Source organism: Nomascus leucogenys, chromosome 6 (genome assembly GCF_006542625.1).
Source record: "Nomascus leucogenys isolate Asia chromosome 6, Asia_NLE_v1, whole genome shotgun sequence".
Lineage (NCBI taxonomy): Eukaryota > Metazoa > Chordata > Mammalia > Primates > Hylobatidae > Nomascus > Nomascus leucogenys.
The window spans coordinates 84,618,125-84,627,634 of NC_044386.1; positions in this window are offsets into that span (position 1 = coordinate 84,618,125).

Genomic DNA, 9,510 nt, shown 5'->3' on the forward strand with positions numbered 1-9,510 from the left:
ACAGTGGTTCACACCTGTAATCCCAGCACTTTGGGAGGCCAAGGTGGGAGGATGGCTTGAAGCCAGGAATTTGGACCAGCCTTGGCAACATAGTGAGACCCCCATCTCTACAAAAAAATTTAAAAATTTGGCCGGGTGCGGTGGCTCATGCCTGTAATCCCAGCACTTTGGGAGGCCGAGACGGGTGGACTACTTGAGGTCAGGAGTTCGAGACCAGCCTGACCAACATGGTGAAACCCTGTATCCACTAAAAATACAAAAATTGGCTGGGCGTGGTGGCAGGCACCTGTAGCCCCAGCTACTCGGGAGGCTGAGGCAGGAGATTCATTTGAACCCAGGAGGTGGAGGTTGCAGTGAGCCGAGATCACCCCACTGCACTCTAGCCTGGGAGACAGAGTGAGACTTTGTCTCAAAAAAAAAAGAGAAGAAAAAGGAAAACTATGGCCCAGACTCCTGGAGGGGCTATGGCCACACCCAAACACCCCAAATGTAAGCCACCCCCGCTCCCTGCCGCTCTCCACCCAGTGCCCCAGGGCTTGCCCCACTCTTCTCTCACTTCAGCTTGGTTGGGTAAGGGTCAGTCCCTTACAGGACCTAATAAAATTATCTATCACCTCCTCTTGCCCTAGGCTGGGTCTGTCCGCTTCAGCTTTCTAGCCTGGCTACTGCTCAAGGGAAGAGGGATTCCACAGGAAAGCCCTTTGAGGAGAGATGGACCCCAACCCTAGGCCCCTTGACATCCTTCAGGCACACACCTGTATGCTCAGACCCACCTGGCAACACACACACACACACTCACTCACTACTGGTCTCTACATTCCTTGTTTGCAACCAGGCTACGGCCAGAGAAAATAAAGGTGTCATAGGTTAGTTACACAGGCAGACATTTTTGGTGGAATCACTCAGTCCAGTTTAAACAAAGACAGCAGTGAGCTGTTTGGTTTTTCATCCTGGGTACTCTTCTGTTGCATTCTACATTTATTGAAAGCTATGGAGAACAGCCTTCAAGCTACTGTGGAAAACTCTCTCTCTTTCTCACACACACACCACACACACACACACACACACACACACACCCCAGCCCCAGCCTGCAGGCACTCTGGAGAGAAGAGGGGAGAGGGAAAGGCAATACAAGAAGGCCAGGAGTGAAAAAGTCCTTTCTCCCTGGGGGTGGGGAGGGGACAGAGGGTTAAGGGGGGCTGGGGGCCTGTTTCATTTGCAGGCTGCAAATGCCTCTCCTATTCACCGGCCCACATTCCCAGCCAAGGCGCCTGGCCGCTGACAATGCCAGGAACAGGAACAGAGAAGATTTGCACATTGTGCTTAAGGGGCCAGCTGGCTGCCTGTGACAGTGGAGCCAAGGTGTGGGAACCAGAAGCGTTCGACTTCCACACTCAAGTCCTGCGGGTGGGGGTGAGGGGAGGCCCTGCACACAGAGTAAGGGGGCCCTCCCCCTACAGTTGGGGGCCAATGAGCCTGGGGACATAGGCCTTGTCTAGCTAGAGAGTAAAGCCCAAGGCAGGAGACCCAAGACCTCGGCATGGAGGGGGTACCAGGCAATTTAGTCTCTGATTCACACCCCATCTGGTGAGGAAGAGAGAATCTCAGTTCCTCTAGACATAAACACGCGGCAGCAGCACCCCAGGATCCTGCCCCACGTGCATTATATTCCCCTGCCCATCCTCCCCGTTCACAAGCTTCTGTTCCTTTGAGCTGTGCTATCAATTACAAGGGGGGTGGGGTGAGGAGCAAAAGAGAAGCAGAGAGAGAAACAGAGGAGAGACAGAGAGACAGCTTTGTCCCAGAAGGCCACATGTTCATTTAGTTTTTACCAGGCTCCACAGGCAGGGGACATGGGAAATACAAAAGAAAGAAGCCCTTTAGGAGCTTAAAATCTAGTTGAGGAGACAGATGGAATATCCAGCCACAAAACAGTTACTTAACAATGCAAGCAGCCATCACCGAGAGGGTTTAGCCTGAATGCCACAGACCACAAATGCTCCCTGCCTTAGGAAGGGGAGGAAGATATGACTGTAAGCAGGATGGTCTTTGGGGAGGGATCAGGTATGGGAAGAACCAGGCAGAAATAGACTTGGAGGAGGCCCAGGGGAGGCAGGCACGTCTTGAAGACGGACGGAAGGAAGCCTTCGTACCCCAGAGCAGAGGTGGGCCTCAGTCCAACCCCCCCACCTTATAATGAGAAAAGCAAGGCCCAGAGAGGGTGGGCAACTTGTCCACAGCCACACAGGACCCCTGGTGTCCAGACAAGGGCTTTCCTACCACACAACTTCTCAGCGGTGTCAGAAAGGGTCAGTTTGTGCAGTGCTGACTGGCAGGTTAAAGTGTCTGAACCCCATCCATTTGCACCTACCTCTGAGCTGTGGCTGGGCACAGGTGAGGCCCTGGCATGAGGGCAGGCCTAGGTATGGGCACTCACTCATCGCTGGGGACAGCAGCTTCCTGTCCTAATGGATAGGCAGATGTGTGTGTTTGAGGAGCTTTGGGGGAGACTTCCTCAGGCCTCCCTCAGTTGAGCGGCCCTTCAAGAAGGAGAGAAGAACTTGCATTCCACGCACCAGGCCTGAGCAACTAACCTCAAGGTGATAGAGGCCTCCAGGGTTACCAGCCACTGTGCCAGGAACTACCTCCCTCCATGACCCACCTCCCTACACAGGGCACCCTAAATACCAGGCTGTACTCCCCAGCAGCTCCTGCCCGCAGTTCTCCTAACCCCCACTCCAACCTGGTTCCACAGACCTCCACCCAGACCCTGCCCCCAGAGCCACACACCATGAGCCTTTTTGCTGAAAAGGGACTCTAGAATAGCTGGTGAAACTGCCTTCCCTCTGACAAGTTAGAATGATTCAGACTTCAGAAGTAGGAACTGAGGGCCTGAGAGGCTAGGTGACTTGTTGAGGCGGAGAGAGCAGGGGACTAGAATTGGACTTTCTCTCCTCTCCCTATGTCCCACTGCCTCTTTCTAGGAGTCTGGAGTCACCAGGCACCTTTCCGGGAATCATACCACAACTACAGGAGCTCACAACTTAACATGTTTTCACCTCTGTTAGCTCCTCAAAATGATAATAGTTAACATTATTAGTACCTGGCTGGACACGGTGGCTCACACCTGTAATCCCAGCACTTTGGGAGGAGGTGTGTGGCTCACTTGAGGTCAGGAGTTAGAGACCAGCCTGGCCAACATGATGAAACCCTGTCTCTACTAAAAATACAAAAATTAGCTGGGCGTGGTGGCAGGAACCTGTAATCCCAGCTACTCAGGAGGTTGAAGAAGGAGAATTGCTTGAACCCGGCAGGCAGATGTTGCAGTGAGCTGAGATTGCACCACTGCACTGGGTGATAGAGCGAGACTTGGTCTCAAAATATATATATATATGTGTGTATATATATATAATTAGTACCTTAATAATAGTTAAGGAATCCTGCCTTTGTGCCCTGTGCTAAGCTCTTCCTGCACATTATCATAGGTAATCTTCACAACATTTCTCCTTGGTATTTTTTATTATTTTATATTATCCCCCTCCCATGTTATTTATTTATTTATTTAGTAGAGACAGGGTCTTGCTCTGTTGCCCAGGTTGGTCTCAAACTCCTGACTTCAAGCGATCCTCCTGCCTCAGCTTCTCAAAGTGCTGGGATTTACAGGCATGAGCCACCACGTTCCCCCACTTTAAAGATGAGGAAGCCAAGGCTCAGAGAGGTGAAGTGACTTGGCCAAGATCTCACAGCTAGCAGGTGGTGGGGCCAAGGCCCAAGCCCACCAAGCCCAGGTCTGTTTGCCACCACAACCCACACTTAAACCACTGTTGGGCCTGCCCAGGCAAGATGGCCCCAGGCTGGGAGTGAGGGCAATCCTGGCTCTTGGAGAACCCAGCCAGGATTGAGACACCTGGGACCTCATCCTAAATTAGTGGGCAATACTGAGCACCAACAATAATACTTAGCATTTCCTACATGCCAAGCCCTGTGCCAGGTACTTTAGACCCATCACCTCATTTACTCCTCCAATAGCCCTGAAAGACGGATGCAATGGTGCACATTTTTTCAGATGAGGGTACAGAGTCTCAAGAGGGCTAAGTAACTCCTGCCAAGGGCACTGATCATTGAGTGGCGGAGCTGGGGTTCAGACCCATGGAAGTCTGGCCCTGAAGCCCTTGTTCCAAAGGCTTCACTATGCTGCCTGAAGATCCCCACAGCGGAGGTTATGACGTGGGAGTGGTCTCTGCTAGCCCCTTGCTACTCAGAGTACAGCCTGTGAACCAGCGGTATTGGCATTACCTGGGCTCTTGCCAGTCCTTGGCCTAGACTTATGAATTCAAAATCTCAATGTTATCAAGATTCCCAGGTGATTCACAGGCTCAGTAAGGTTTGGGAAGTCCTGCACTAGATCATAGAGCTGATCACCCCAGTTCCCCAAGAGGCCTGAGATCAAGAATTAAGGCTAGGAAAGAGGGGCAGGGATTGAGGGTGGCAGGGACTCGGGGTGGGTCCCCCATCCTCCTCCTTGTAGCTAGTCCATCCCTTTTTGGAGTCATTCAGGCACACAGGCCTCAGGTATGAATCAATGCACACATTCCCCCGGGTCAGCCCCTTTAGAGGGATAGTGGAGGCCAGGCCAGCTTCAGCCTACACCCTGAGGCTTGAGAGAACCCTCAGTCCTCCCGGGAAGGGGTTAAAACAAAACAAGATGCACTGTGGCTCCAATAATTCCACTCCCTGATAGATTTCCCTGGAGAACTCCCTAAATGAATCCCAGCGAGGGAGAAAGCAGGGGCCGGGAGCAGAGTCAGGCAGTTTGCTTTTGCTGGAGATTAACCTCCATGGGTAGCCAAGATTACATTTAAAGGCCATGTCAGTGAAACCGCCTTTCAATGAGGAGTGCGGTGCCAGCTCCCGTTACTGAGCGCCTTCTACGTGCCAGGCAAAGTGTGGGGTGTGCTGGTCCTCACGGCCGCCCTACCAGGCAGGATCACATGCACATTTCACAGGCAAGGAAACTGGGATGAGGGAGCATTAACTTGTCCAGGGTCTCATCCTTAACAAGTCTCAATTTTCAGCCCCCAAACTACAAGCACGTGGAGCTGCAATGCAGAGTCTAGGGCTCCCGAGCATGAATACTCTTAGGAGCCTGAGCTGTTCCATTCTAAAGGGGAAACACTTGAAACTGAAGCCCCAAGGAATCAGCCTGTAGTGTAGCCACCTTGGTCAGGCTGTCTTTTGAGGACAGCATCTGAACCCCCTGGGATGGAAGGGTATGCATTTCTAACCATCCGCCTCTGGCCCAGAGCTCAGATGCCCAGCAGACCCACCGACATAGACCTGAACACCCATCTGCCTCCCTGGGTTAGTCTGCTGGGTGAACTGTGAGTCTTCGAGGGGTGCTTAGCATGCCCCCCCTCCCCACGGGCCCCTGAGGAGCAGGCAGGAGAAGCAGGGGCCTCCAGAGGGCTCCTCACACCTTTTCAGAAAGGCACCCTCCTGTGTCACACAACATCTGCAGTGCCAGCAGGCACACGGGCAGGGAGTTATTACGAAGGAGGAAACCCAGGCAGCTAATCAGCTTTGGAGGTTTCTAGGGACATCAGCCTGTGAAGTGAGAAAAGGGGATCCAGCCGCACCGTTGCTTGGCATCTGAGCATTCTCCCATGGGACCACAGCCTTGCAGGGGAGAGAGGGCCATGTCAGACTGCCAGAGCTTAGAGGCAAACCCCCCAGCTGTCTCCAGGACCCCAAAGGATTAACCAAGCTGACCCCACCCACAGCTTAATTTCTTGTACTATATTGTTAGGAGTTTAAGGAAACCAAACATCTTGAAGGTATTACCATTTATAAAAAAGCACATTTACAATTAGCTATATATATATATAAGCCCCTGGGGATTTATCTCCCAGGATTCTAGGCTGGTGATGCAAAGGCCTCAGCAGGGGCCATCTATATCTCAGCACTGACACAGGCCAGGGAGGGTATGGGGAGCATCTCCCTGAGGAGTCTCATCTCTCTGATCTGCAAATCTTACCGGGGTCCCCACCCTCTGTCCACGCTTCCCTTCCTCACACCCAGCCATCTGCTCAGAGGCTGCACCAGCCTTCCCCTGCACTGCCAGGAGGGCCGCGAGATGAGGGTGGCTGAGCCAGAAGTGATTTGGTCTCAAAGTCCAGGGCTGCCTCCCAGCGAACTCCATATGGGGGCCTGGATCAGCCTTCCTCAGAACAAAGGGGCATCTTAAACCCAGCGAGAGGGCTCCTGCCTCAAACTGATTCATCACTCACCAGCCGTTCAGAGCAACTGTGCAAATGCCCTCAGAGCCAGGAAGAAACTTGTCAGCGATCAGACAGGAAAGAGGCGGCGTGCCACAGGAGCTAAGTGGGAGGGTGTGGGTTCAGGCTGCCCAGATGACAGTCCTGGCTCTTCTGCTACCAGAATGCCATTGAGTCCCCCTAAGGCTCAGTTTTCTCTTCTGTAAAAGGGGGATGATAATGACCTATCTTCCATTCTCCGAGGGCTATTGTGATGACAAAATGAAGTAATTCAAGTAAAGCACTTGGGCAGGGTGCCCAGCATGCAGCAAGTACTTAAAAAGTGTTAGCTAGACCTGGGTGCAGGAGCTCATGCCTGTAATCCCAGCACTTTGGGAGGCTGAGGTGGGAGGATCACTTGAGGCCAAGAGTTCAAGACCAGCCCAGCAAACATGGTGAAACCCCATCTTTACCAAACAATTCAAAAATTAGCCGGGCGTAATTGTGCGCGCCTGTAATCCCAGCTACTGGGGAAACTGAGGCACAAGAATCACTTGAACCCAGGAGACAGAGGTTGCAGTCAGTCGAGATCGTGCCACTGCACTCCAGCCTGGGTGATAGAACAAGACTCTGTCTCAAAAAACAAAAAACAAAAAAAAAAAGAAAAAAGAAAAAAAAATGTTAGCTAGAATTGTTACCAACAATACTCAAAGCAGCCTCTTTAAAGGGACACCCCCTTCCAGAGGTCCAGAGATATGAGATGGAGAACATTTTCCACTTGCCAAAACTTCTGCTCTTTTTCAACCACGACCCCACTGCCCACAGCTCGCCACCTCCCTGGGATACATGGAGAATTTTGGTTTATGCAACACACTCCCAGTGTGCACAGATTCAACAATAACATAATTTTTGCAGGACAGAGCAGTTAAACCACAGTCATCATTTCATCACCACAATTGACAATCAAGCAGCACAAGCAAAGCACAATTCTAGAGCTGAAACATCTTGCCTTGCCTTTTCTCTCCCATTCAAAAACACACATTAGCATGAAGGTGAGTAGGAGTGATGTCATCATTGAGATAATTCTGAAATTATCCTACCATATTTTTTTAATGCAAACTGTTAACAAGCTCCAGAATTTCATTACTGGTATACAGAGGTCTTATCCTACCCAAAGGTTTACATTAGTTTAAGCACATAATTAAAAATTGCATGTAGCCAAAATTATCCTTCAAGAATTTCTTTAATCACCCTTAAAGTATGGGAATGATTTATCTTTATACACAAGAATCAAACTCAGAGAACCGGGATGCTCAAAGTATGACAGGCATATGGAAACTAAGACATGCTGACCCAAGAACTGGGTAAAGCTTTCTCCCCGACTCCCCTATGGGTGTTTGGCTACATTCTTGTCAATTCACATTCCAGTCAGTTAAACAAGCATATGATATAATTCCACTGCCACGAATCACTGCCAGGCACCTCAAAACCGACCCATGCTGAGAAATTAGTCCTCCAGAAGGCTGCATAAGATGGGACTGCTTCCTCTGCCCTTGTGCCCTAGGCTGACCCTGGATCACCAGCTGGCTTACACAAAGGGAAAACAAGGGATATCCACTTACTTGCAGCTTGGATGCGAGCCTTCCGGCTGACCACCAGCCCAAAGCGGTTCTGGGCCACACACTCATAGTCACCTTCATCCGAAGGGCTGCCTCCCCGCTCCAGCCTGAAGTGACGGATCATCAAGGACCCATTGGCCAGCAAGGTGGAGTGGGTACTCTCTGGCAGCTCTACCCCATTCTTCCTCCAGGTGATTCGCACTGGAGGGGTCCCCTCCACCCCGCAGTCCAGCACTATAGGCTGCCCGGGGACGGCAACATCATCACTTGGCTCCAGAGCAAATGCCAGTTCGGCAGAGTGGCCAAGACCTGCATTGGGGAAGGGGAGATGGAAGGAAATAGGGGTGTTAGTGTGAAATGAACATCCAGGAAGAACTCCACCCACATGGTTCCAAGTTCCTTGGGTCTATGCACCCCATCCCCATGTTTCTGTAATGTTAACAGGAATTCCTATTATATATAGAACTTTATGCATTACAAAGTGCCATCCAAGGCAGTACTTTACTTAATCATCAGACCATCTCAGAGATGGATATTATTTGTACTATTTCCTCTTTCACAGGTAAGAAAACTGAAGCCCAGAGATGTCAAGTGACTTGCCCAGGGTCTCACAGTCAGTAGTTGCAAAACTGAGACCCAAAAGCAAGACTGACTCCAATACAGCTGCTGCTACTTCGATGGTCACCCCGGATAAGCACTGAAGCCTCACAGACCTTCAGGGTGTGACCTTAGGTAAAGTATTCAACATGTCCTGGCTTCCCATTTCTCATCTGTTTAGATCGAAGAAGAACAATGGAGCTTGGGTCATAGGGTTGTACGACATGATTAACAGACTCAAAGGCACTATGAAAAATTTAAAGTTCTAAAGAAATACAGAGGGAGATAGTAATAAATCATGCTTCTTTTTGCTGGCCAAAACCCATCAGAGGCCTGGTCCAATGCCTGGCAGGGAGCAGGGTGTGTGGTCCCAGTACCCGGGGTACAGACTAGGTTGTGGTCCCATTGCCCCTCTCCTCTGGCACTCTGGGTGTTGGTCGTTTTGCCTTTGTCATAGGGAGAGATGAAGAGTAGCAAACACCAACTATGGTTTCCCAAAACCAAGGAAGAGGGTGCTCCTAGAACCTTTACTTCCAGCCAACCTCTCTGCTCCTGCAGAAGAGAAATGAGCAGGGAAAGAAGGAGGCCAAAGAATAGATGGGGGTAAGGCCGATCAGGGAATCAGAAGCCCGGCTGGAGGGACAAGCACTCCAATGCCAGGCACGATGCCAAGTCACCAACTTCTCCAGCAAGCAACTTACCAGACCAGTTACAACTCCACTCGAGGAGGAATGAACCCACCTGGTCTGAAATGGCAGTCACAGACCCCCTCCTCACATTTCCAGATAACTAGCGATCCTGGAGCTGGCCCCTCCCCAGCAGACTAGGGCCCTCTGGCTGGGGGAGATGGGGAAGTGGGTGGGGAGAAAGGAGGGGCGTTGGGGTTATAGGCATTCCCCGCCCAGCGCCCCCCGCACCCTCCTCCCCCCCCCCCCCCCCCGGCCCCGGCCCAGGAAGATGTAATGTTTTAAGACTTTTTAGGATCGCACTTATTCAAACCCCTGCGCATCCTCCCCATGTCGTGAGTTCACCCGTCTTAG